General features: G+C 38.1%; 1 pseudogene across 1 annotated transcript in view; it reads right to left on the reverse strand.

Moving 5' to 3' along the window:
• Nucleotides 1–550: 550 nt before the first annotated feature.
• Nucleotides 551–27,327, reverse strand: part of LOC308499107 (cytochrome c oxidase subunit NDUFA4-like) — a 34,440-nt pseudogene continuing 7,663 nt past the window's right edge. Inside the window, exons 2-3 of the transcript in view lie at nt 7,973–8,142; nt 551–826 (exon numbers count right to left, since the gene is read on the reverse strand). The product of the transcript in view is annotated as a cytochrome c oxidase subunit NDUFA4-like (transcript). The remainder of the gene's footprint in view (nt 827–7,972; nt 8,143–27,327) is intronic.

Genomic DNA, 27,327 nt, shown 5'->3' on the forward strand with positions numbered 1-27,327 from the left:
AAATTTGTTTCTTGTTACTTTTTTTATGATGGATAATATTAAAAATTGCTTTCTCAATTTATTTTTTCATAGTTCATTGGAGCTATATAGAAATATAACTGATTTTTGTACCTTGATCTTACACCCTGCAAATTTGCAAATTTGTTTATTATATCTAGAATCATTTATTGTTGATTCTTTGAAATTTTCTATATATAGGATTATGTCTTCTATGCATGTAGATAGTTTTACGTTTTCCTTTCCAATTTGGATTTTTTTTCCTTTATGTTATTTAATTTCTCTTGCTAGCAATTCTAGAAAATATTCAATTAAAATGGTGAAAGTGATCCTCTTTTCATTCCTGATCTTTTCTATTCTTTAATTTGTTTCCACTCTAATCTTTTTTTTTTTTCAATTTTCAGATAAATATTAATCAGTGTAAACCCCAACATAATATGCCAACATGATTTCGTGCATTTGGAGGGGAAATATTTCCTGGTTAAGTGGGAAATTGTGCGAACGGCTTCTGGAAGGCCTTCATTCTAAGCAGATTTTTAGTGAAACATTCCATTTAAAACTCGGGGCCTTCTTTCTTCAGTTTGCTGTAATCTACATTCACTGACTAGAACTTGTATTGCTGATTGGGACCTAATTTGTTCCAAGGTTCTGGGTTATTCTTTTTATCCCAACAGACATCTGGATTGAACAATGCCAGGCGCATGACATACACCACTGCTCCAGTACCTCCAGCTCCAATAAATGCAAAGAGGGGGATCAAGCTTGGATGCTTCTTAGGCTGACCGATGATTTGGCATAGGATGGTTGTGGCAGTTGGTTTGGGTCTCCGCTCCAATCGTTGTTATTACCTTCCTTTTTTTGGCTTTAGGTTTAGTTTCCCCTCCTTTTTCTAGTTCCTCAAAATGTACAGTTAGTTTATTGATTTGATTATTTTTCTTCTTTTTTAACACAGGCATTTACAGCTATAAACTTCCTCGTGAGCACTGCCTTTGCAGCATCCCACAAGTTGTGCTATACTGTTTTTATCTTCATTTGTTTCCAAATATTGCCTAATTTACCTTGCAATTTCTTTTTTGAGCCATTGGTTGTTTAAGAGTATGTTGTTTAATTTCCATATAGTTGTAACTTTTCCAGTTTTCCTTTAGTTATTGATGTCTAGCTTCATTCCATTGTCATCACAGAAGATAATTTGTATGATTCTGATTTTTTAAAACATTTATTGACAACTGTTTTGTGATCTAATTTATGTCCATCCTGTGGAAGGTTTCTTTTGAGAAGAACTGGTAGTCCGTGTTGCTGGGTAGAGTGTTCCATGTCCATTTGTTTGTAAGGGTTAGTTGGTTTATAGTTACCACATTAAATTTATAACAGTCAAATTGAATTGATACTAACTTCAATAAGGTACAAAAAAATCTGTTCAGATATCCTTCTTTTACATTATTATAAAAAAATGACATCTTAATGCACATATACTCCACAACTTAGATCCATGTTTTTTATATGTTTGACTTTTGAATACTGTGGGAAATAAAATAAGCATAATTGTAAACCAAAAATATCATAATACTGATTGAATTTGCAATAGTTTTTTTAACTTATCTAAATCTATCCCACATAACTACACCCTACTTGACATGTACTGCAGGAACTCTATAACAGAGGTAGTCCCATTTTCTCTTCTCCATCTTTTGTGACATTGCTATCATTCATTCCATTTTCCACATGACATAAATACTTAATACAGTGTGAATATTTTATTTTTAAACAGTTATCTGTTAGATAGATCAATAAGAAAATTAAAGATTTAATTTTGCTTGTATGTATTACCTTTCTGATATATTTTAAAATTCTTTATGTAGATCTGAGTTTCTGACATATACAATTTATCTTTTTTCGTTGGACTTAAGATTTCTTGTATGACAAGTTCGCTCATGACAAATTTCCTTAGTCTTTGTTTTAGAAAGTTGTCATTTCTCCTTTTTTGGCGAATGTTTTCATTTAATATAGAATTCTGTGCTTTTTCTGTGTGTGTCCTTTAGAACTCTAAATATTTTTTGCATTAACTCCTTGCTTGCATGGTTTGAGACAAGAAGTCTGGCCTCTATAGACAAGGCATTTTCCTCTTTCTGACTTTTTTCAAGATTATCTCTTTGTATTTCAGTTTTTGTAATTTAAGTATAACATACCTAGGTGTAGATATTTGGTATAAACTTTGCTCGAATCTTCCTGGAACAGTAATTTGATTTTTGTTGTTAATTTCAGTAGTTCTCAAACTTTTATTACTTCAAATAATTATTTTATTTGACTCCTTTTTTTCCCCTTTTGATATTCCAGTTATGTGTATGTTGGAACTTTGAAATTATCCCACTGCTCATGGATGCCCTTTTTTTAAATCCTCCTTTAATTTCAGTTTAGAAAAATTTTTATCTGATTTTCTTCAAATTTACTTATTCTTTTCTCACCCATATCTGACTTAAACATAAACCCACTGAAAGTATTTTTGTTACACTGTGTTTGATTTTTAGCATTTTCTTTCAGTTCTTTCTTACAATGTCTATCTCTGTGCTTCCATTACCTATAAGTTTTTGCAAGTTTTCTACTTTTTCCATTGGAGTTCCTAACATAATAACCAGTTATTTTAAATTCCCTATTTGATAATTCCAATATCTATGTCATATCTGAGTCTGATTCTTATGTTTCATTTGCTTCTTCGGACTATGTTTTTCTTGCTTTTCCATGCACGTTGTATTTTTTGTTGTTGTTGAAAGTCAGGCATGATGTAAAATGGTATAGGGACTGAGATAAATAGCCCTTTAGTATGAGGTTTTAGGTTAATCTTGCTAAGTACTGAGCTGTGTTTATTTTTCATTGTAGTTTTAGTGCCAGATTTTTCAAATTCTTCTAGTGTCCTTATTTCTCTCCACTGCCATCCCCTGACATACACACACACACACACACACACAAATGCACACACACACACTTTGGCTTTGGGCTTCTTTAAAAACTCTTTGCCACAGTAAGTCAATTCTTGTCTACATTTTTTATTTTTTTAATCTGTAACTTGCTGCTGTTATACTGAAGCCCTGTTCATACGGGGGTAAAGTGTATTGGAGGGGAAGCATTCTATATAATCTTATGGTTAAATCTCATTCTCAGTGCGACTGAGTCACAAGAATGAGACATTCACATTTTTTTTTTTTTTTTTTTTTGCTAGCCCACCTATCTCTTGGGTATATCAAGAAGGTTAGACGGAGTTGGCATGGGAAAAATGCCTTTCCCCAGGTGGGTAAGATTTTGATAAAGTCATTTTTCCTGGAGAAAGTAAGTCTTTATCACGGAGAATACCCTTGTCCACAAGGGCAACTATTCCTCTCCCCCTATAAGCGCCAAGAGAGTATCTCCCCTAATTCCACACTTTGAGAACATAGTTTACCTGGAAGTAAAATTCATCAAAGTGTAGAAAGCCCAATATGTTTTTCGCTTTCATACTAATCACACTCAGCCTCCAGAAATTCTAATTAGTACCATTTTAGTATTCCTACTAGTTTATCATTCTATCATCTTTTGTTCCACATAAATAGATCTTGTCTGTGGCTCTCTAAAATTGCCATCTCTTCAGATTTCAGAATGACAGTTAGTACAGTAACCTCAGTTTCCTGATGGATCCAAGGAGCGCAGACTGATCTTTAGGTTTTGTTGTTGTTGTTTCAAGTTTTCTCTTGTTTTAGGTGTGGATGTGACAGCTTCTAATCTCATTATATGTTGAAAAAGAAACCAGACGTATTTTTTTTTTAATTTTCTTTTAAATTAAAGTATCTTGCTTAACAACTATTTTATCTATAATATGAAGGTCGGACAATTAAGTTTGTGAACTCATCCTAAAAGAAGTGCTACATACTTCATTGCTGAATATCACTATGGTCACCTTCAAAATCATTTTGAAGTCCCAAGGGGAGTTAACCTAACTCCCCTTGGGAAGCTATGCACTGATGCCAGTGCCTAGACCACTCTTCAAAGCAAATTTTGGAACTCTTTTTCTGGAACGGCCGTCAGAGCTGTCGTCATATTAACCTTGATGCCTTGAATTTCATCAAAATGTCTTCCTTTCAATATTTCCTTTATCTTCAGGTAAAGAAAGAAGTCATTGGGGGCCAGATCAGGTGAGTAGGGAGGGTGTTCCTATACAGTCATTTGTTTACTGGCTAAAAACTCCCTCACAGACAGTGCCGTGTGAGCTGGTGCATTGTCGTGATGCAAGAGCCATGAATTGTTGGTGAAAAGTTCAGGTCATCTAACTTTTTCACGCAGCCTTTTAAGCACTTCCAAATAGTAAACTTGATTAAATGTTTGTCCACTTGGTACAAATTCATAATGAATAAACCCTCTGGTAACAAAAAAAAGTTTAGCAACATTTTTGCAACACATTTGCGAACTTAGTTGTCAGAACTTCGTATGTATGTAGTTGACTATTTAGACCCAAGTGCTAAAATTTGTATGTATCTCAGTTAAGTTGTAGCTTGCCAAATTTGACTCATTAATCTCTTCTACTTTCCTCTTTGTTCTTCTTATTCCATAGTTTAATATTATTTTCACATAACTTAAATGTGTTTTCTCTAATTTTATTCAAGTAATCAACACAAAAGATCTTAAGATGTGGTTGGCATTGTTGTATCCTGGGGAGAGAGTGTTGGAGAGAGCACTTTCTTGATTGTTGTTACTATTGTTCAGGATATTCGATATTAAACTCAGTAAGATGTTCATTTACTAATAACTTTCACTCCATTAAAAAAAAAAATTCCCCCCCAGAGACCTATCATGAGAAACTTTGCAAAATGCAATTCAGAAGACTACATTCCCTATTCACTTTATTGTTAATTTTATTATCATTTAGTACTAACAGGAATAATAGTAACTAACATTTATAGGGATTTAATTGTATGTCAAATACTGTCATCTGCTTTAATTTAGTATTACAATTTTTGAAACAACTGTGCAAGTGGTATCATTATGTCCATTTAACAAAAAGGAAATGACACTCTAAGAAGTGAACATTATAAAAACTATAGCATCAGTGGAGCCCACAGTAGAATCTAGTTGTTTGTGTTGGTGAAATCTACAGTCGTGCACTACATTGGTGGTTCCACAATATGACTCTGCATCATAATTTTTATGAGTGATAATTTTAAAAAAGTCAATATGTATGAAGGGGCTCAAAAGACCTGCATGTAAAAAAATAGACCAAATAATTTAATGTAATTAGATTTTGAAATGACTCTATGCCATGCAATTAGTCAACGAAAAGATTTGATGCATCGAGCCCTCAAACATGCTCTTTATCTGTCTTTTTCCCCCTACTGTTGACTTACAGTAATTCTTGATCAGGATTAAAAAAAAATGCCCTGATGCAGAAGGCACCCCACTGTCCTCACATAATTGTTCTGATATTCTTTCAGTTTACTGCACTCTCAACAAAGCCATCAGTCATTTTGTTTTTCAGAAAATCACAGTTCATTTTAGGTTAAGTATTCTTTTAAGTCCAAGATATCTTTTGTGGGCCTCCTATAAAACACTTGTGTGGTTAATCTACATTGCACACCCCACCATCCCTGTCAATTATTCACCCTTCTCGGCCAGGGTCTGTGAACCAGACTTGAACACACTGAATCATTGATGTCCCCCTGCTCTCTGGCACTAGAAAGCAAAGTAGGAGAGAAGACAGAGGCTGAGGTATTTATTTCCTTACTCTATTGTTTCTTTGTTCTAACAGGGGCTGTGTTTCCTTGGGTAGACAGCTCTAGTTGGCAGCTCTTCTTTTGTGTCCCTGATTTTAATTTACTCTGGTAACATTGGTCATACCATTTTCACTTTCAGGCCAAGGGGTAATATGAGCTTCAAATAGTTGCTAATCCCTGGGATCCCCAACATCTCTTGTTGATTCTGAGCTTACTTTTCACACAATGAAGTCACTTCATTGAATTCTTTTGAATTGCACACTTTTAAGGGCACTCTAGTTTTTCTATTGAAAATTCTACTGATACAACCCCTGTAGTCTGCATTGGATTTAAAATAAACTACAACCCCAGTCGTGTCCCATTGTATTTGGAATAAACCACAGACCTTTGTCTCACCCCTGACCCTATTTGTCTAACCCCTGCCTATCCCTTCCACCACTTCCGGTACCCCCCACCCCATCCTCTACCCTCCTTCCTGTTTCTTTGAACTGCCAAGCCAAGTTTAGTAATGCCCCATTACTTTTTTCTGCTCTATGTCTGCAATGGTGCTCTTTTTCAGATTCTTAAATGTCCACATCCATCTGGTCTTTAAAATAACAATTCCTATGTTGTCTGCTAAAGGAAGTCTTCTGGATCACCTTTCTCTGCTAGGGAAAAAAAAAAAGAACCATATGAAAATGTGTTGGAAGGTTTTAAAAGCAAACTTAATTGTTTTGAAAAGGGTTAGTCCAATTTACACACTTTTCTTTAATCTTCCCAGTATGTGCACCCTTGACACATGTACGCTATGAAGCTCCGCAGTTTTCTAATAGGCAGAAGCTTTCCACAAAAACCAATAAGATATGCTTTTCAAAAATAAACTTAAACAAATAGTATTTGACCTTTTATGACTTCAACAATATTATTTCAACAGTGAAGGGTTATTTGCATAATCTACATATGTATATTCTGAACTTTATCTTCCCCTGTACCTATCTGCAGTATGAATATGTCTACGAGGCTGTATCTTAATGATTCATTTAGCCAGCTCCTTAGCATACACAAGGGTATCTTGTCTTTTTTGTGTTATTTCCATCAAAATGTGTAAACATTTGCTTGATTTAATAACAACAGGAAAGGAATGAGAAAAGACAAAGTGTCTAGAAAAAAAAGCAGCAACCCTCCGTTATGATTTATATGGTACAATCTGAAACACCTTTTCAGTATGTTTCTATAAAACCGTCTATAAAAATGAATGGCTGGGTGGAATTCATTATAAAATGGGATTTGTATGAAAAGTGAATTTTCTGCTAAACAAAGACACTGAGAAAGCTTCAGAAAATTTGGAAACTTTGGAGACCTCCAAGTCTTCTGAGACTGACAAAAGGCCTACCATCTCAGCTACATAAAGACTGATGCCCTGTTTAGTACCTCATGCAGGAGGCCTTTAGGTTCTGTCAGTGGCCGTCATCACCATCATCCAGAAACAAAGCATTGATACAATTCCTCACCAATTAAAATGTGCAGGTCCCATGGAAATTTGAGAAACAGCATAACTCATATTTACGGGAATATGCTGAAACTTGAATTGATATTTGAATTTGTTTATTGATTTATAGATGTGCTTATCTATTTGGACTACAGCAAAGAGTCAGCATCCACATGTTGGACATCCTTACTCTACTTCAACTCTTTCTTGCTGTTGGAGACAAAGCTAAGTTTGAGACAAAATTAGCAAAGGCTGTTTACTCATAAACTAATAGTGAGGTAACCCATTTACCCTGACTTTTGTTTCAGCACTGATTAGATGGTATGTCAAGGAGAGTAAATGTGATAGGATAAAGGGAAGGAAAGACTGGCCAGGATTCCATTAAGGTGGGATTTTAGGAAGCCAGGAGACTTTCTAATTGGTCTTCAGGTACCTTTAGCAGTCCTGGGTTGGTGACAAGGGGCAAACAGTTTGGGGATATTTCAAATGAGGATCATTTATTAAAATTTAGGGGCAGAGGATTTTGTGTGACCAGCCATTTCCTATAACAAGTAGGGGTTGACGGAAGTCTTTTGTGTTCAAACTGTCACAGTGGTACTTATGGTGTTGGCCAGGGCAGGAAGTATCTTATGGCTCAGATATGTGAGTTTTGCAAAGACGGAGAGCTTTCACTTGAACTTTCCCTTCTAAGATCTGACTACATTATGTGACTTCCTATTAGCACTTAGAGGCTGTGGGTAAGAGCACTGTCAAGGCGGCGTGTCAGCTAGGTTACCACACTCCCATTTCTCATGGCAGGAGCCTGAGCTTCACAGAGTGGCTTAATTTCATGCTGCATAGGAGACAGCAGGCTAGATCTGAATCTGTCTCTTGATCCAAATCCCAAATCTTCCCGATACTGGGTTTTGCCTTTTTCCAAGTCAAAGAAAAGTGATATACTGGAAACTTTTGAGCAGAAAATTCAATCCTTACATTTCAGTGAAATAGTCTATGGCCCAGAATCAAAAGAGTACCTGTGGAGTAGCAAGCAGCTAAGTAACAACAGATCACAGAGCTAATATTGGAGAGGATTAGCACTGGATTCCCAGACTCCTGGGCTGGTCTGCTGCGTGAATTTCGTGTGGTTTATGAATGTGGTGGTCACATGTCAAAACATATTACTTGGGGGCAGACGGGTGGCTCAGTTGATTAAAACGTGAGCTCTGGGCAACAGAGTTGCCGATTCAATTCCCACATGGGCCAGCATGCTGCTCCCTCCACAACTAGAATAAAGACAATGAGCTGCCGCTCAGCTCCCCTGTGGCCAGATGGCTCAGTGGGTTGGAGCGTGTGCTCTCAACAATAAGGTTGCTGGTTCGACTCCCACAAGGGATGGTGGGCTGCGCCCCCTGCAACTCACATTAAACAACAGCAACTGGACTTGGAGCAGAGCTGCGCCCTCCACAACTTAAATTGAAAGGACAACAACTTGACTTGGAGCTGATGGGTCCTGGTAAAAACACACTGTTCCCCAGTAAAGTCCTGTTCCCCCTTCCCCAATAAAATCTAAAAACAAACAAACAAGCAACAACAACAACAACAACAAAAAACAACATATGACTTTGACTTTGCTGGCCAGAGCATGGTGTAAGAAGGAAATAATACCTACCTCCTCAGGTTATTATGAAAATTAAGTTAAAATGAATACAGGTAAAGCTGTGTCACATTATCTGGGACCTAACTGGGACCACACTGGGAGCTAACGTAGCCTCTGCTGGGGGACAAGCAGGACAGCAGCACCAAAGTGATCTGCTTTGCACTTTCTCGGGCAGCTGCCTTAATCCCTCTGATGGAAGCATCTCATTAAGTGCCCCATTTTTATTCACGACAGGTATGAGTGTCTTCTAGGCAACCTCTCATCATCCATAGCCCAACGCCGGTCCTTGGCTTTGCTTTGAATGTGCATAGCACCTGGATAAAATCTTAAACCGGAAGAGTACAAGTTGTGCAGGTGTTGGAGGGCATGCCCCTTTGGGTTTCTGCTTATAAATGCAAAGGTAATGGGTTTCTGAGTCAGAGGTACTGCTCTATTCAGCCTCTGAGCTGGGTTTCCTGGAGGGCAACAGTCCTATTTATTAAATCAATATGCACTGATTTATAGCTGATATTTTTGTCTTTATATATTATGTCCTCCTAGAAGGGTACCTTTGCTTTATTGCTTAAATTTACTGGGTTGCTCCAAAAGGGCATAAGCTCCTTTCAAATATATGCTGAAGGCAAGAAAAGTGCTGATTTAACTCTCAGAGCAATTCGTGTGTAATATTAAGCTCAGTGGCTTCATTTCTGTAGTCACCTTTTTAATTTAATGCATTCCAACATGCAGACTCCTTAACAGTCAACCCTAAGGATTATCATCTGCATCACTGGAGTCTTTGAAATCTAAAGTTATTCAACTTCTTCCTATACCACCTAACACACACACACACACACACACACACACACACACACACACACACACCTTTCATTAACTGCTTCTGCTCTGACCCTCCAATCTGACTCTGGTCAGCCAGAGAACAAGTCAATACATCAGCAATGACTCTGCATGTTTGTATGCATGCATATTTACATTTACTACATGCACACAGCATGTATATTTGGATTTATACACGTTAATTTGCATTATGTCATATACATAATGCAAAATTACATGCATATACAGCACATGTATATACTTATATAGTGATACCCACAAAGAACCCTCGATGTTGGAAAAGTTCACATAGTTTGAGGAGGAATTACCACCTTTCCAAAATTTATGTATTGTTCATTTACATTTTAGGATTTTCACAAATTCATTTACATTTTAGGAGTTTCTCAAATTCAGCAGAAACTCAGTCTTCTTTCTGGAAGCAACATGCTCCTGTGGAAAGTATACACACTTCTCTGGGTGTCTCAGTTTTTCAGGGCATTCGCTGTGCTGCCTTGAGCAACTCACTTAACTCTCCTGACCCGCCACTTCACCCTCTTCAATAGGAACAGGGGGCTCAAATTCCCAATTCAGGAGGTTGATGAGATGCCTCTTAAGCACCTAGTACAGTGTTGAGGTTCAGAATGGTTTTCCCTAATTGCACTGGTAACAGAAGGGCCTCTTGGGCTGCAGGCAGTGAGGACGGGGCTGCTGTGGATTCTGTACCTGGCACAAGCTCAGAGAGGCCTTGAGATTCTCACCTCCACAGGCCCCTAATCCACAGCCAGGTGGAGAGCAGGGAAAACAGGTGGGAAGGTGCTTTGAAAGTCAATGCGCTCTATAAATCCCAGCTATTATTCTTAAACAGATGGCTAAGCTTTTGATGGCCCACTCAGTCTCCCAAATCTTCAATCCTGCTAGATTTCATAGTGTTGGATGCTTATTAATAAACCGATGATTTTTCTTTTCTTAGCTTTTCCTCTGCCCTAGACAATCCCCATTTCCACCTTTTCTATCATTTTGGTTTGGCTCTTTCCCTGAACCTAAAGTAAGGCTCACATCTGCCCCTGGGGTTCCTAGACAATGAAATAATGGGATGAAAGGGAGAAGCAAAAAAAAAAAAGAAAAATTCCCATTAATCCTCTATCAGCGCTCTTTCAAGGTGGGGGACTCAACTTCTAAGGTTCTCTCTCTGTCCCTGCCTTTGTGCTGCCAGCCCTGTAGTGATGGAGCCCACTCCTCACCTGAATGGCCAGCACCTAGGCACCCTTCCAGAGGGAACTCAGGCATAACCTTCCCTAGGATGGGTTTGAAACTTGTGTGACCTGACATTTTTCTGACTGGATGAAATTCCTCCCCTGTGTCTTCTCCTCACCATTTCTCTGTCTTTCCCTCTAGGCGAGCTGCTTTTAGGACAGAGACCAAGGCTTGGTCTCACTGATCTCAGGACGAGGTGTATGGCTGGTGCTCAACACTGAGTTAGTGACCGAGTCTGAAACTGCCTGACACTTCCTACTTTACAGGAACAGAAATGGAATGGGTACATATTATACTGGGAAGAGGCACTGCCATCTCATTTTACTCTATTATTTTCCGTGTCGAGAAAGTCCATGGAATATATTGGGCTCTTAATATCTTATGAATAAATAATGAAACTACAAAACTAGAATTTCATCAGAAGTATCATGTTAAAAAATGTACTTAACAGCTTTATTGAAATGGAGTTCATACCATAAACGTCATCCATTTTAAATGTATGATTTAATGTACTTACAGTGTATTCGTAAATATGTGCGACCATCATCACCACAGTCAATTTCAGAATACTTTCATAATCTCAAAAAGATATCTTGTACCCTTAAGATAGCACTCTCTTTACCCCACTTTTCTTTCCAGCTGTAGGCACCACTAATTTTCTTTTATCTCCATTGATTTATTTGCTCTACCTATTTCTCATGCATACATTAATATAATACATATTTTGTGCCTGCCTTCTTTCACCTAGTATAATGTTTTTAATGGTCACCTAAGGCATGTGTCAGTGCTTCATTCTTTTTTGTGACTGAATAATATTCCATTGTCTGGATATGTCATATTTTGTTTTACCCATTCCTCAGTTGATGGGCACTTGGACTGCTAAGAAAATCCATTTACACATTTTTGAGTGAATATTTGCCTTAATTTCTCTTTGATATATACCTACGCGTGGAATTGCTGGGCCATATTGTAAACTTAGGTTTATTTAAATAAACCTAACATTTATTTAAATAAATGTGAGACTATTTTCAAAGCAGCTGCAAAATTCAGCATTCTATTGCAGTGTATAAAGGTTCAGATTTCTTCACATCTTCACCAACACTGACTATAATTTTTGAATCCAGCCATCCTAGTAAGTATGAAATTGTATCTTATCTCAGTGGGGTATTGAAGTCTCCAACTATTATTATTTAATTGTCTATTTTTCAAATTCTGTCTGTTTTGTTTCATGTCCTTTGAGGCTTTCTTGTTTTACACACACACACACACACACACACACACACACACACACACAGTTTGACAATTATGTTTGTGAACTTGTTGCAACGATTTTGCTAACCATTTTTTATATCAGAGGGATTACTCATTATGAATTTGTACCAACAGACAAACAGATAACCAACTTTACTACTTGGAAGTGATGAAAAGGCTTCATGAAAAAGTTAGACGATCTGAAGATTTCGCCAACAATTCCTGGCTCTTGAATCACGACATTATACTAACTCACACGACACTGTCTGTGAGGGAGTTTTTAGCCAGTAAAAAACTGTATTGGAGCACTCTCCCTACTCACCTGATCTGACCCCCAATTACTTCTTTCTTTACCAAAAGATAAGGGAAATAATGAAAGGAAGACATTTTGATGACATTCAGGACATCAAGGGTAATACGATGACAGCTCTGATGGCCATTCCAGAAAAAGAGTTCCAAAACTGCTTTGAAGGGTGGACTAGGCGCTGGCATCAGTGCATAGCTTCCCAAGGAGAGTTCTTCAAAGGTGACTGTAGTGATATTCAGCAATGAAGTATGAAGCACATTTTCTAGGATGAGTTCACGAATTTAATTGTCTGTCTTCATATACATGTTGTTTCACTTGACAGTACCACAGATTTCTGAGGTTCTGATCATTTATCCTTTTTCTTGTTTCTTTCTGTTCCTTGGGCTAAATAATCTCAATTGACATATCTGCAACCTTGCTGATTTCTTTTTGAGCTTCCTTAAATCAGCTTTCAATCTCCTCTAGTGAATATTTTATTTCACTTACTGTAATTTTAAGCTCCAGAATTTCTATTTGGTTTGTTTTTATAATTTCTGCCTATTTATTAATATTCTCTAGGTGACGAGATATCAGTCACAACTTCGTTTTATTCTTTTGACATAGGTTCCTTTATTTCTTTAAACATATTTAAAATAGCTGATTTAAAATCTTTGTCTAGACAGTGATTCCATTGTCCAGAGTTCCAAAAGGGTAGCTTGCTTTGATAGCTTTCACCCCTGTGCATGGACCAAACAAGCCACTTGTTTACAGTGAACAATTCCATGGAGTTTGTATGGTTGGTTGTTTTAATATAACCCATAATTTCTCATTTTTTGTCTCATTTTTGTTGTTGTTGATGATGAGTACAGGTTATTTTAAATAATATAATGTGGCAATTTTGGAAATAAAATGAACTCCCCTACTCAGGATTTGCTGTTGCTGCTGTTTATTTTTGTGTTATTGTAGTTTGTTTGTTTAGTGACGTTTCTGAACTCACTAAACGTCACTATCAGACGTTTCTGTGAAGGTTGCATTCTTTGTCAGGTATATATAATGAAGTCTCTGCCTGGTTATCATAGTGTCAGATAATTGGACAAAAGTTCCCTTAAATACCTGGAACTAAGAAGTCTCCCAGGATTTGTCATTCGGCTCTGTGTGTGTGTTGGGGCAACCCTCAAACTCTAAGCCAGGCAGCTGACAACTCTGTCTTAACTTTTACTTCCGGTGTGTGGAACCTCCAGGTTTAACAGAGGCGGGAGTTTAGAGCACCCCCGGGTATGGCCGTGTGACCACGTGCATACCTGGCTATGCACGTAGCCCTACTCATGGATGTAGCCTTTTATGTTCCCAGGAACGTGTCAGAGATTTTTGAAGCCTCCTATGAATATCTCATTCCGAAGCTTTTTCTTTTCAGCTTTTTGGGTAGCTACCAAGTTTTCAAACAGTCATCCACTGCTTAAGGCAGCTGTAATGTTAAACAATTGCCACTTATTTTTTTTCAACACGTGCCTCAGGGAAAAGGCTGTTCACATTGGGGGAGCTCCCAAGTGGGACAGACGAAGACAGCCTGGAGAGTGGAAGTTTTCACAGAACTGCCAGACAAGGCAATAATGACAATATTTGGAAATAGGTCTTTGAAGAACATCAATCCCATCTGCCATCTCCGTGGTTACTATCCTGCTCATTTCACGGTGATCCCCGGCTGTTTGTTTTTAAGGCTACCATGGAACTGGGGATGTGGGATAGAAGCCACACATGTTAAAACGACACTGCTAGCAGCTCACTGTTATTCTTGACATCCAGTCATCCTTCTTGAATAAACACTCTCAATTTCTGCAAGCCTTGGTTACTTTCCAGACTTCTTAAAAATTATTCTGACAATTTTTGCCTGTTTTCTTGTTGTTTTTATGCAGAGGCGTTTTGGAAGTTTTTAGTCTGCCATTTTCACTGACAAGCCCTCGGTCCCCAAGATTTATATTTGGTAAGACAGTATTTCTGTTAACTATATGTAGATTTCACAAAACATTGAATAAACAAGAGTATCTGACACTCTATTACACTATTTCTCTATTAATTTATTCATCATTCCATGATACCCACCCCTCTAGCCATATCAAGCTACTTGCTGTTCCTCTAACATGATGGAAGCCTTGTGACTCTGAACAACTCACTGTGTCAGTTCAAATGTCCTGTGTTCTCTCCAACCTTTTACCTGGACAATTCCTATTAATCCATTACAATTCTGATCAGGTATCATCTCCTCTTTCATTAACCCCTTTCAGCCAGTAAGGTACTGGAGTGTCTCACATACTATTATAGCACCCTGTTTATCTCTATTACAGCACTTGTCAGTATTACCATATTCATTGTTTTCCCTAAATGCAAAGCACATTCACTGAGATATTTTTTGAGCAAAATAGTGGCATAATCCTAACTTAATACGTACATACTCCAGCATGTATACCTCCACACGCACAACGAAAACATACATATATTGAAAGAAATCTTTGCTGAAAGATTTCCGAGGATTGCTATCTCTGACAGGTGATTGTGATTTTTCTGCTTCATACTTATATATATTTTCTAAGTGTGATCCAACAGTTTTTAATCTTTGTCGGTTTTTGTTTTATTTCGTTTTTTTTGGATTTTTAATGTAAATGATATTTATTCATTTATAATCATTTCATAATGTAAATGTTGCCAAAAAAGTTTAAGAATATTTTTAATTAAAGTTTATTGGGGTGACAATTGTTAGTAAAGTTACATAGATTTCAGGTGTAAAATTCTGTATTACATCATCTATAAATCCCATTGTGTGTTCACCACCCAGAGTCAGTTCTCCTTCCATCACCGTATATTTGATCCCCCTTACCCTCATCAACCACCACCCTCCCCACTTACCCTCTGGTAACCACTAAACTATTGTCTGTGTCTATGAGTTTTTGTTTCTCATTTGTTTGTCTTGTTCTTTTGTTGTTTTTGGTTTATCTACCACATATCAGTGAAATCATAGGGTTCTCTGTTTTTTTTTTTCTGTCTGACTTATTTCACTTAACATTTTAATCTCAAGATCCATCCATGTTGTCTCAAATGCTTCTATATCATCATTTCTTACCGCAGAACAGTATTCCATTGTGTAAATAAACAATAACTTCTTTATCTAATCATCTATTGAAGGACATTTTGGTTGTTTCCATGTTGTGGCCACCGTAAATAAAACTGCAATGAACATTGGAGCACACGTGTCTTTATGAATAAATGTTCTCAGATTTTTTGGGTAGATACCCAGGAAAGGGATTGCTGGGTCATATGGTAATTCTATTCGTAATTTTTTGAAGAACCTCCACACTGCCTTCCATAACAGCTGCACCAGTCTGCATTCCCACCAACAGTGTATGAGGGCTCCTTTTTCTCCACAGCCTCTCCAACACTTGTTACTATTTGTCTTGTTGATGATAGCCATTCTGACTGGGGTGAGGTGATATCTCATTGTGGTTTTTATTTGCATTTCTCTGATGATTAGTGGTGTTGAGCATTTTTTCATATGTCTATTTGCCATTTGTATGTCCTCTTTGGAGTAATGTCTCTTCAGGTCCTCTGTCCATTTTTCAATTGGGTTGTTTGTTTTTTTGGTTGTTAAGTTGCATGAGTTCCTTGTATATTTTGGATATTAGCCCCTTATCGGAGGCACTGTTTGCAAATATCTCCCATTAAGTTGGTTGCCTCTTTATTTTGTCAATGGTTTCTTTTGCTGTGCAGAAGCTTTCAAGTTTCTTATAGTCCCATTTGTTTATTTTAGCTTTTACTTCCATTGCCTTTGGAGTCAAATTCATTAAACACTCTTTGAACCCAAGGTCCATAAGTTTAGTTCCTATGTTTTCTTCTATGCAGTTTATTGTTTCAGGTCTTATGCTTAAGTCTTTGACCCATTTTGAATTAATTTTGGTACATGATGACAGCAATCCAGTTTCGTTCTTTTGCATGTGGCTTTTTAATTCTGCCAGAACCATTTATTGAAGAGGCTGTCTTTTCTCCATTGTATGTTTTTGCTTTTTTGTCAAAAATTGTCTTTCCATTTATATGTGATTTTATTTCTGAGTTCTCAATTCTATTCCTTTGGTCTATGTGTCTGTTTTTCTGCCAGTACCATGCTGTTTTGATTATTGTTGCCCTGTAGTACAAGCAAAAGTCAGGGAGTGTGATACCTCCAGCACTGTTTTTTTGTTGTTGTTTTTTTGTTTGTTTGTTTTTTAAGATGGTTTTGACTATTCAGGATATTTTGTGGTTCCAAACAAATCTGATGATTTTTTGTTCTATTTCTTCAAAAAATGCCATTGAAATTTTGATGTGGATTGCATTAAATCTGTATATTGCTTTGGGTAATATGGACATTTTAACTATGTTGATTCTTCCAATCCAAGAGCACAGAATGTCTTTCCATTTCTTTGTGTCTTCTTCAATTTCTTTCAAAAATGTCTTATAGTTTTCAGCATATAAGTCCTTCACATACTTGGTTAAGTTTATTCCTAGGTATTTTATTCTTTTTGCTGCAATTGCCAAAGTAATTGTTTTTTGTATTTTTTTTCTGAGATTTCATTGTTAGTATATAGGAATGCAATGGACTTTTGTACGTTGATTTTGCAGCCAGCAACTTTACTGTATTTGTTGATTGTTTCCAATAGCTTTTTGGTGGAGTCTTTAGGGTTTTCTATGTATAGCATCATGTCATATGCAAAGAGTGATAATTTAACTTCTTCATTACCAATATGGATGCCTTTTATTTCTTTCTCTTGCCTGATGGCTCTGGCAAGGACTTCCAACACTATGTTGAAAAGCAATGGTGATAGGGGACAGCCCTGTCGTGTTCCTGAACGTAGAGCAAAGAGCTTCAGTTTTTCACCACTAATTATGAGATTAGCTGAGGGCTTGTCGTATATGGCCTATATTATGTTAAGGTATTTTCCTTCTGTACCTATTTTATTAAGTTATTTAATCATAAATGGATGTTGTATCTTGTCAAATGCTTTTTCTGCATCAATTGATATAATCATAAGGTTTTTGTCCTTTACTTTGTTTATGTGATGTACCACATTAATGGATTTGTGTAAGTTGAACCATCCTGTGCCCCTGGGATGAACCCCACTTGGTCATGATAAATAATCTTTTTAATGCATTGTTGCATTCGATTTGCTACAATTTTGTTCAGGATTTTTGCATCTGTATTCATCTGTATTCTTACTTGGTTTTGGTATCAGGATAATGTTGGCTTCATAAAATCAGTTAGGGAGTACTGTCTCTCCTTCAATTTTTTGGAAGAGTTTGAACAGGATTGGTATTAGATCCTCTTTGAAGGTTTGGTAGAATTCACGAGTGAAGCTATCTGGTCTAGGACTTTTGCTTTTAGGAAGGCTTTGGATGTCTGATTCATATTTATTACTGGTGATCAGTTGTTTAGAGTTTCCAGTTTTTCATGGTTCAGACTAGCAAGGCTATATGTTTCTAAGAACTTGTCCATTTTTTCTAAGTTATTGCATTTGGTGGCATATAGTCCTTCATAGTATTCTTGGATGATTCCTTGTATTTCTGTGGCATCTGTGATAACTTCACCTTTTTCAGTTTTGATTTTGTTTATCAGTGTCTTCTCTCTTTTTAGCTTAGTGAGCCTAGTCAAGGGTTTGTCAATTCTGTTAATGTTTTCAAAGAACTAGCTCTTTGTCACATTAATTTTTTCTATTAATGATTTTATTTCTAAAAATAAAATCCTTTATTTTTTCTCTATTTCATTTGGTTCTGATCTGATTTTAATACTTTTTGTTCTTTATTTCATTTGGTTCTGATCTGATTTTAATACTTTCCTCTCTTCTGCTGACCTTGGGTTTCATTTGTTTTTCTGTTTCTAGTTCTTTAAGATGTAACATGAGGTTATTTTTGGGGGATTTTTCTTGTTTCTTGAGATAGGCCTGTAATGATATAAATTTCCCTCTTAAAACTACTTTTGCTGCATCCCCCAAATTTTGGTAAGATGTATTTTCATTGTCATTTGTTTCTATGTATCTTTTGATCTCTCCTCTGATTTCTTCTTTAACCCAGTCGTTCTTTAAAAGTATGTTGTTTAATCTCCATGTATTTGTGTTTTTTCCTGCTTTCTTTTTGCAGTTGATATCCAATTTCAAAGCCTTGTGATCAGAAAATATGCTTGGTATGATTTCAATCTTAAATTTGCTGAGGTTAATTTTATGTCCCAACATATGATCTATCCTTGAGAATGTTCCATGTACAGTAGAAAAAATGTGTGGTCTGATGTTTTAAGATGAAGTGCTTTATTAATGTCAATTATGTCCATTTTATCTAATGTGTCATTTAGGGCTGCTCTTTTGTTATTTATTTTCTGTTTGGATGATCTATCCATAGCTGTCAATGATGTGTTTAACTCGCCTAGTATAATTGTGTTTTGGTCAATTTCTCCCTTTGGTTCTGTTAGTAGTTGCTTGGTATATTTCGCTGCTCCCTGATTGGGGGAATAAATATTGATGACTCTTTTGTCTTCTTGTTGTATTGTCCCCTTTACCATTATGAAATGTCCATCATTGTCTCTTGTTATTTTTTTCACCCTGATGTCTGTTTCATCTGATGTCAGTATAGCTACACCTGATTTTCTCTGGGTACAATTTGCTTAGACTGTCAATTTCCACCCTTTCACGTTGAGTCTATGCTTGTCGTTGTTGCTGAGATGTGTCTCTTGGAGACAGCACATGGTTGGGTTTAGCTTTTTGATCCAATCTACTACTCTGTGCCTTTTTAATGGTGACTTCAGTCCATTTACATTTAGGATGATTATTGATATGTGAGGATTTGCTATCATTCTATCTTTAGTTTTCTGGTGAGACTGTGTCTCCATGTTTCTTTGCCTTTTTCTTGTTGTTTATTATTTCTGTGTGGTGGTATTCTATGATGTTTCCCTATGTTTCTTCTTTTATTACAGTATATATTTCAGTTCTGGATTTTTTTTTTTGAGTCGTTACCCTTAAGTTTATGTAAAAGAAAGTTTGATATTTAGAATACTACATTTTCTTCAGCACGCCTACTTTCTCCATTCCCATGTTCCGGTTCAGGCCTTTACTCTCCCCCTTTTTATGTTTTGGTTGTCACAAATTGTCCCTGGTGATGGTGGTCAAATAGCCTCCTTTAGTATTTCTTGTAGTGCAGGTCATGTATTAGAAAATTCTCTCAGCTTCTGTATGTCTGAAAAGGTCTTTATTCCTTCATATCTAAAGGATATCTTTGCTGGGTCTATTATTCTTGGTTCACAATTTCTCTCTTTCAATAGTTTGAATATTTGGTTCCACTCCCTCCTGGCTTGTAGAGTTTCTGCTGAGAAATCTGATGATAATCTACTGGGCTTTCCTTTGTAGGTTACCGTCTTCTTTTCCCTGGCTGCCTTGAGGATTCTTTCTTTGTCGTTGATTTTAGACAGCTTCAATACAATGTGCCTTGGAGAAGGCCTGTTGGAGTTGATGTAATTAGGTGTTCTATTTGCTCTTGGATTCGGGGATCCTGTTCTTTTCACAAGTTTGGATTATTCTCATCAACTGTTTGTTTGAATCTATCTCTGTTCCCTTCTTTCTTTCTTCTCCTTCTAGTATGCGCGTTATTCTTATATTGCTCTTTCTGATGGAGTCAGAAAGTTCTTGTAGAGTTCTTTCATTTCTTTTAAGCCTCAAGTCTCTTTCTTCTTTCTTCTGTGTAATTTCCAGGTTTCTATCTTCGATATCACTGATTCTTTTCTCCATCTGGTGAACTCTACTACATAAGCTGGTTGTTTCATTCTTAATTTCTTTTATTGAGTTCTTAATCTCCAGAAATTCTATTTGGTTCTTTTTTTTAAATTTCAATCTCTTTTGTAAAATGCTCATGTTGTTCTTTGACTGTGTTTGATTTCATTGAACTGCCTTTCTGTGTTTTCTTGCATCTTGTTGAGTTTTTTCAGAACTGAAATCTTGAATTCTCTGTCATTTAAGTCACATATTTCCATATCTTTAAGTTCCCTTTCTGGAGACTTTTCACTTTCTTTCTGAGCTGTCTTGTTGCTTTGGTTATTCGTGGCAATTAATGATATATATTTTTTTAAATTTTTCTTCCTAGTCATTTACAGGAGTGGATTCTGCGATAGGTTGATAGGAAGAGGTATTTCTTTTGTTTTCCAGTACGTATTGGTAGAATGTTTTATTTTGACTGCGGTCAAAAAAGACTGCGGTCTTTTTTTTCTCTCTCACACTGTAGTGTTATATTTTCTCTTCACTATTCCAGCTTCTCACATAATGGGGGCATTTGCTGGGACACGGGCTTCTCCTCTGTTAACAATTCACCTGGGTCATAGGTCACAGCGTCCGTGTAGGGATGAGGAGAGCTTTTGAAGTTCCAAAGCTCTTCCTGCACTAGATTCAGAGCCTTTGTGTTTCAGTAGTTCTCTTTACTCCTACAGGAATCCACCCAGATAGGTGGGGAAAGGGCTGGGTGAGTTGTGAGAGGTGGCCCAGAGCAATGGCTGTGACCACCACCACAGCCCGTCCTGCTTCCACAGCTCCCTCCACTTTGCCGAAACTAGTTGGGCTGCGAATCTGTGTTTGTGGACCACAGTTCTCAGAACTACAAATATTCTGTTCTTTTTATCTGACACTGTTACTGTTCTGATTCTAGCACTAGACAGGTGTTGGCGGGGCAAGCTCTGGGAGGGTTGGGAGGGGGCGGCTAGTCTCAGTGCCTAAGGCTTCCGTTCTCTGCGACAGTGAGGGCTTACTCTACCGTTTTCAGCCTTCTTCCCTCAGTCTTTTCTCCGAGTTCTTGTTGTTAGCGTTGGGCTTAGCCATGTTATATGCTGTCCCCTCAGCTCTGTGGGCCATAAAGGGAGCCCTAGCAGTCTGAGTTCTTCCCTCTCCCATGGCTATGGTAGTTCCGGGATGCAGCGAGTTTGGAGCACTGAGCTAGGTCTGCGTCCTGCGCCTGCGATGCTCTGTCTCCGCACTTCTCCCTTCCCTCCTCCCCTGCTTGTGCAATTTCCCCACCTTTAGGTGAATTCATTAGTGAGACTCTTTGTCTTTGTCTTGCCTGTCTGCTGTGCAGGGAGTCATTTGTGAACTTATAGTTTTTCAACTTGTTGTAAATTCCAGGGGTGGTTTTCAGAGGCTCACTTCATGCCGCCATTTTGATGATGTCACTCCTTGTTTTGTTTTTTTTTTTTTTTTTTTTTTTTTTAGAGATAATTTGGAGGACCTGGAGTCCAGTTTTGGAACATTCATGTATGTGTGCAGTGACTGATCTACATTGGGCGGGCACTGCTGTCAGAAGAAGACAAATCAACATCCACAGACAGTCCTTCACACGCTGAGAGCAGGGTCACATGGGACTCTGATTTGTTCTTTTTAATAGGCGAGAATTCCACTGGCAGCCACTAGAACACTCTCACACCATAGCAAAGTTATCCAAGCTGTTCTGCCAGCACAACTATGTTAACTATTGTGAACATTCCCTGCCACAACTTGTATGGTACTTCATCCCTGATGCCCACCATGGAAAATGACCCAGATGACATATCTATGACACTGCCTCGTTCATGATGCTTAACATCATAAAGGCTTGACTTGTGTCTACATAGCATGCATTTCACACCACTGCCTAATCTAGCGAAGACAAATGTCCCATCTTCAGGATTTCAACCAAAACCCATTTACTCTTGCTTTACACACTATTTAACCAAGTTTCTAAATGTAAGGATACATATTCAAATATATTTTGTAAAGAGGTAGAAGTTTTGGCCTTTAATAGTTCAATGATAGCCATCACCTTTCCCAGCATCTTCAGTCTTGCATAGTTTGGTGCAATGTATGGCCCTGTCCTCTCTTTATGATCTTCAAATGGCCTGCAAGCACTCTTGCAAGCATCAAATATCTGTCTCCCTCCACCCCATTCTTCTCCGGTATGACAAGTAGGTACACTTAAACTTCTGCCTAGCTTTCCATGGTTCTAATTTCTTAACCTCTCTGGATATTTGATGCCTGAATCTTCCTTCAGTTTGAATTGAATTAAGACCATTACATTCTGTAAAATTCCAGATAGCATCTCCAGGCTATAACTCCGAGTTTATATTCCCAACTAGGTGATATCCTTTCTATATCATTTCCATCCTGTATTCCAATGTATCATTTCAATTCTTTTTGACCAGTTCCTCAAAACTGATGTTTCACCAGGATTTTGTGCTTAGAACTCAATCCAAATATGTCCCTGAGCACTCCCCAGATCATCCTTGCATCACATTCTGGGAACTCTCCATGCCCCTCCTCTGTGAGGAGGCAGGGTCCCCGAAATGGACTCCCTGAGCCCTCCTTCGCTGAGAATAGAATAAGAAGCTCAGTCATCAAGCTAGTGTGTCCTGGCCATATTTTCTGAGTTATTTGGGTTGACATTTCCAGGACATATGATCTTAAACACTTCCCGTGTAAAATATTCTGACCATGTTCTGTGATGTAAAAAAGTAAAAACAAACAAACAATCACACAAAAAACTAAAACCCAAATGAAAATATATCTTAAATTCAAGCAATGGCAACTTCAAGGAGCTTACATGCCAGTAGAGGGAAGGCACTGTGAAAATCAAAACTCAGGGTAGTTGTAGACAACATAAAACAAGTAGCATCTCAGAAGGGTTAGAGTTCAGATAAAAGGGAGATAAAATATTTGGGGTACAAAAATATTTTGTTAAGAAGAAATGAAGTATGTTGCACATTTTAGAAAGCACTCCATAGTATGTTTTTTGGTACTTAAAAGAACAAACTGTATCTAGAACCTCCACGTGGATGGAGCAGTAGAATGATGGCCAGTCACTGTTGCACAAAACTCCTCCATGGAATGGGTACCAATCCCTCAACCTGGCTCTGCAGAAGGTTCTCCAGCATCTGCCCTACCTTTCTCTGTATTTTTTTAGCTTTCCTTTCTTGACCTCCTCATACCCCATGCTTAACACACAATGAGCCACCACACTTCACCAAATGCAACATTCTTTCTCTAAATACATGATTCTTGTGTCAAGAATGAGCTTTCCTCAACCTGCTTTGCTCCCTGTTCTCCAAACCACAACTCAGGTGTATTTGGAAAATGGGAATATTTCCTGAGCATTTCTCCAGGTGTGTCAAAGGCATCCTTTATGCTCCTGATACTTCTTCAGTCTATTCCTACTGCTAATTTGATTACTGATATTATAATTGTTGTTTATGCTTCTCTGTCTCCACCGTCAGTACAGGATCTCCTTGAGGATATCCCTACATTTCTCCCTCTATATCCCACAACAGAGACTAATTAAATGCCTGACAAAACACCAAACTAAGAATTCATTTTATGTATTATGTGAATGCACGTGCACGTACACGCACAAAGGTACATATTTTAATTATCAGTGCCAGGCTGGGGTGAAGGATTTAGAGTTAACTGAAAATGCCCGTGTGATGCTCTCACACCAGAGCTTTTCTTTCCCCTGAAGAGCAGTTTCATTTCAATCTCAGTTTCGATTTTAACACCACTAGCCCAGTTCCTTTTTTTCTTCATTCCCTTTGTGCACATCTCCAGTCTTGAAAGAATGCTGAAGAATAACACCGAACACAAATGAAAGGTGCTTGTGCCAAAGAGCCACTGCAGTTCAAAATGCATCTTAAATAGCAGGGCTGTGATGGATTCACTTCTCCTGTTTGTCCTTGAGAACCAGCAGGGGCACCTATGTTGGGTAATAATTGCTCTGCCTGCTTGAAGGCATAGCACTTGGCTTATAGGACATTGATTCATTTGGATCTTGTGTCTATTCCAGCTCCAGGGCATTCCCCACTGTTGAAATTGACAAAGAATGGGAAGAGATAAATGTGAAAGGCTGGGGCTTTGGGGAGCCCCGAAGCTCATATTGATGGGCCAGTAGCCATGGCATTGCTTCCTGTGGCAGTTCTCCAAAAAAGAGAAGGCAGACTATGAGTGACCTCTCCCACCATCAACACATTGGAAACCATCTTTGCATCACTTAAGAGGGGAACAAAAACACTTGTGAACTTGCAGAATTAACATATAGGGACTAGAAATAAAATCATCAGAGGAGAAGGTGCATTATTGAGTCCTCGAGTTTTATGTTTCTTCAACATATACTTCAGCCCATTAACATTTTAACTCTGTGTAGTCCTAACATCTGACTAAAATCCGTTCAAAATTCAATGAGAACTGGAACCAAGATACTTTCCTGTTCTTGTGCAAAACAATTCTGGGGTGAAGAATATTTTTCGTGTTCTGTTCTAACCAATACCAGAATAAGGTAAACATGGCTTAGGTACTTCCTCTGGGAAATACTTGTTCCTGGAAAATACAACCGTGCCTCAATTAACTTAGTTCACTCATTAAGGCTAACAGCTTGCTCATCAATATTCACCGTGACAACTCTGCTCATGCACACAAATGCAAAACTCCTATCTCACTCTGCCTGGTCCCAGTCTTGCAAACCCTGTAGTAAACTCAACCGATCCAGACTCTAAAATCCTATTAGACTATCCTCCCCTGACTTTTTTTTTTTTCTTAGAGAAAAGAGAAGACACCGAGAAGGTGTTATTCTCTCTCAAAGTGGTAAGTCTCATTACCATTGTAAGTCTAATTAGATTTGGGGAGTCAAGGATTCAGCATTAGCAATGATTTCTTCCTCTTTAAGCTAAAACTCATTTCTTCAATCCCCCACTAGAGTGGAGAACAACCTCGCCCTTTCAAACCCCTGCATGTGTTGCTGTGCCACACACCCTGCCTCTTCCCTTCAGACCTCTCCAGATGACTGTTACCAGAGAGTGGGCCTTCCTCGGCGCAGTGTTCAGGTTCTTAGAATCTCAAGCAAAGAACTGAACAAGATACCGAGATAAAGTAGTGAAAAAGCAGTTTAGTAGAAGAGATAGTATACTCCAAAGAAATAGGAGCGGACCCAAGCAGTAGAGAATGGCTCAAGGGCCCAAGGTGGCATTATTAGGAGAAAAAGTACAAAGAGTTTGGAGCAGGCCAAGCAAAAGAAGAGGATCAAACGCCTGATTGGCGAGGACTTGGAGTTTTTGTCCTTTTCTCTCTCTAATGGGCTGTTTCTTTCTGGGCGTGGGACCACTTGATTGATACATGTGATTGACAAGAGGATATTACCTCATATTTTTGGACTAAGCATGTTCTTCCCCAGAATTCAGTCTGTTATAATGAACTTCCTGGCATATGTATGATATTGTAACGATGGTATAATGAGGCCCAGGTGAAATGAAGGTTGTTGTGGCCTTTACTGAGCAGGTGTGAATGACTGTTCTAATCCAGTCAGGCATTTTGTACCCATTTTTTTCTTCATAGGGGTAATTTCAGTGAGAAAGGAACGTTTTGGGCTGAGAGGGGGAGGTCTTTTGGGGGGTCACATTCTGTGGGTGTTGTTCGACGTGCAGGAATGCAGAGACCCGATGCCTATCTCTAACTGCCTGCCTTGTTTTCCCCTTGAGAGACGTGATCCCCATAAAATCTCTATGGGAAGTTGAGGGACAAAAGGTCTATTCTTTTGTATCTGCTTCTTGTTGGGCAGGGGTATAGAGCTGTCCCTACCTTTTGGAGATTCACAGAACTCTCACCCTATCTGATCTTAGATGAGAGGAAGTATTCTCAAGATCCACCTGGAAGACCGCATTGGCTTCTTTGAATCTTGTTGGGGTATCCTCTGTATCTCCAGGGCCCATAAACAAGGAAAAATAGATTTTAATTAATAAATCTGTTAGCTCTATAGAGCCTGTGGCCATTCAACCAGTCATTTAGGTGGCATCAACTGTCCCAGAGCTGGACCCAGAATGGTTTGGAAAGAACTTTAGGCTTCAATGATTACAATCAACAGGTACACTGGTCTGGGGGAATGTTAAAACCTATTTGGTCTCTGGGATTGACTTATCCAAGAGTTAGGTCCAGAATGGCTTGGGGGATGTTGGGAAGTCACAGGCTTTTAAGTAGTTATCTGAAGCAGGGGTGAGAGACATTCAGTGGTTCAGGCTAGGAGCAATCTTTAGTCTAGGATTCAGAAACTTGTTAGAAGAGTAATCAAAGCCAGGGAGTAGGGAAAGAAGACTTAAATCTTCTGTAATGAGGGGGCTCTCTCATATCAACTCCACTCTCTGCTCCTCTTAGTCATATCATTTTTATACTCTTTCCAGCAATGGTAATATATATATGCTCCAATCAAACAAGCCAACGACTTCTTGTTGAACACACCCTGGCTGATTCAGCTCCATGCTTTTCTTCTTGCTGTTCTCAATCTATAGACTACTTAACTCTACCCCAAACCCCTGTCTGTCCAAACCCTACATAGACATCTGCTCAGATACATCTGCTAGAAACATGGAAATCTTTTTTTTTTAATTTATTTATTAGGGTGACAATTGTTAATGAAATTACATAATTTCAGGTGTACAATTCTGTATTACATGATCTATAAATCCCATTGTGTGTTCACCACCCAGAGTCAGTTCTCCTTCCATCACCATATATTTGAAAAACATGGAAATCTTAAGCTTCTCTTCTTAAATGATTGTATTGCAACATATTTTACTACCATATGATGTGTTTATACCCTTCTCTTCTGATTAAAAAATATAAATAAATAAGAGGTATAGAATATCAAGCCTCGTGCAAACATATTCAATATCATGTGGAGTAAGGAAGCTTACTCCCTTTCAGCTTAAGTTTGCTCCCTTTCAGGAGATAGTCCAGAGTTGAGTGTAGTGGGGTTAGTTCACTAGTTCACTAGCTGCCCTGGTATTTGCATGCCTCTCGCTCTGCCTGCCTATGACTTGGTGGGTTGACAGAAATCAGCA

Source organism: Rhinolophus hipposideros (assembly GCF_964194185.1).
Source record: "Rhinolophus hipposideros genome assembly, chromosome: 6".
NCBI classification, from domain to species: Eukaryota; Metazoa; Chordata; class Mammalia; order Chiroptera; family Rhinolophidae; genus Rhinolophus; species Rhinolophus hipposideros.